Below are 2,389 nucleotides of genomic sequence, written 5' to 3'. Positions count from 1 at the left end.
GTTTCAAAACTATATTTTTAAAATTTGGTTAATATTTTTAATGTACTGATAATTTTCATAATGCAGATACAACACTGTAATGTATCTAATTTACATGTTTCCATTACAATTTATGTATAAATTTTTATTAATAAAAGGATAAAACTATTATAATTTAAATATTTGCCTAATATTTATTGAGCACTTAAATGAGAAAGTTACAAAATACATGAAATGTAAACATAAATTCAGATAGTAGTCATACGAGATAAAGAATTTTATTCCTCAAGTTCAGACTCACTTATCTTAAGGTGATTTGTCCCATAAAATGCTTATAACTCATAAAGGTCATCTTTGATAGAATGATTAATACAGGTTGTTCCTTTTTTTTTTTTTTTTTAGGTGAGGCAACTCTTGGTTGACCTCACAGATTATAAGGACCTTGTCAGCTGACAATCCCTTATTTTTTTTAGTTTTTATGCCTATAGAGTCTGGTCTTCCTAGGTGGTCTCCCATCCAAGTACTAAGCAGGCCTGCCCCTGCTTAGCTTTTGAGATCAGACAAGATCAGGCTTGTTCAGGGTAGCATAGCTATAGACAGGCTGTTATTTCTTCATTTCCAATTTTATAGCTGGCCAAGTACCAGGCTCCTTATCTGCACAGGGCATCCTCTTCCTGTGGGGCGTGTCATAAATAATAATTCAAATTTAAGTAAAGAGAAAGTGTATGATAAAAATAGAATAAAATGTTGCATATGTTTTCATCAAAACATAGTCTAATGAACGTTTTTTCTTTGTTCTTGGAATTTATCTGCTTACTGAGACCTTTTTTCCTAGAATAAAAACACTCTCTCCTGATATGTGCACCAGGGAAATATTGACACATTTTTGTTCTTCAACTCTGTTTTTCCCCCTTAATTAAAAAATATATATATTAGTTTACAGCATCATCTCTCCCACTACAATGACACTTTGATAGCACCATGGAAAAAATTTTTCACCTTCGTATTTCAAATGACATCAGAGACATATTTTCTCACTTTTTTATGTTTTAAATTGTACCCTTCTTAATGACCTGTAGAAAGCCTCTTTAAAATGTGGTATAGATAATGAAATATAATGAGCTCAGAATCTGAAAATTTGAGTCTTGGTGTTAGTTCTGCAGTGGAATAACTACAAAATTATAAGTCAAGAAATCATGAGGAATCTGATTCCTTTTTGAATGGGTTTCCTCATGTATAAAAATAATGAGGTAGGTTAAATACTCACTAAAATTTTGTTACTCAACTAACTTGGAGTAATAAAAATAATGAATATCTGTATAGAATTTGGCAGTTAATAATTTTTACATATATTACTTTACATTATTGTGTCTAAGTCTCATAAATTACAAAAATATCTTTTAATTCTAACACAGAATCTTTTCTGTAATTGAAAAGTTATTTGGCCAAATAATTTAACCATGGTTTCTTTGTCTATCAAATGGATAATATGTGTTTCACAGTGATGTATAGATAGCAGAGCTATTTACAGTTTTTTTTTTTTTTACAAAGGATAAACCTCAATTCTAGTTAGTCACTTAACTCTTAGCAATGTAATTGCTATTACATGTGCTTGCATTTTTTTTCCCTCCCGAATTCAATAAAGTATACGTTTATAAGGTTTAAGGCTATGGGTCTCCAGCTTGAATTAAGTAGTAAGTCTATAATAAAATATGCCAAATGACAATGCCTAGGATATTACAATTGCGTATCTTTATTTGTGGCAAATAAATTTCTTTTAAATTGATGATGTACCACTTATATTTCCTTTCAAGAAATATAAGTGGTACATCATCAATTTAAAAGAGATTTGTAAACCTTGCTGCTGTTTCAGTAGGCACTCGTCAGCTGTCACTTTTCTGAGACTGTCTTAGCTGAAGACTGCCTCCTCACTGAAGGTCATACAATGAGGACTTGTATTAACTTTTATTCACAGGACTGGCTTTCTTGGTTCACATCCAGTGAATGATGGACTTGGAAGTACAGAAGACCAGTAATCTCCTTTGAACTCAAAACCATTTTGGGGGATCAGTCTAGCTCCAAATCTCTTCCCTGTGCTGTCAGTTAAGACCATAGATTCCCAGTCCTACTTCCTTACCCTCTCTTCTATACATATTGATACCAAACATCTCTGATAATCATCCTGAATGCATAGTTCTTTCTGAGTCTGCTTCCTGTATAATTCAATTTGCAAAAAAATATTTATGAGACAAAAGCATATATAATTCATGAGGGAAAAAATGTATTCAGAGGGATAACTCACATGACTTGTATAAAGCAGTAAAATGGTATATAAATAAATCAAGGTTATCTAAATGGAAAGGCTACAACTTTTGATGAGAGATTATGTTAGTATGTGTGCATATTTGCG

At 31.6% G+C, this 2,389-nt stretch overlaps 1 pseudogene; it reads right to left on the bottom strand.

Annotated features, from left to right (window-relative positions):
• Positions 1-458: 458 nt before the first annotated feature.
• On the bottom strand, positions 459-577 carry LOC118611266 (annotated as a pseudogene).
• Positions 578-2,389: the final 1,812 nt, after the last annotated feature.

The sequence above is a fragment of the Rousettus aegyptiacus genome, unplaced genomic scaffold, assembly GCF_014176215.1.
Source record: "Rousettus aegyptiacus isolate mRouAeg1 unplaced genomic scaffold, mRouAeg1.p scaffold_m13_p_13, whole genome shotgun sequence".
In the NCBI taxonomy this organism is placed as follows: Eukaryota; Metazoa; Chordata; class Mammalia; order Chiroptera; family Pteropodidae; genus Rousettus; species Rousettus aegyptiacus.
The sequence above is the reverse complement of the archived record's forward strand: the minus strand, read 5'-3'. Positions and strand labels throughout refer to the sequence as shown.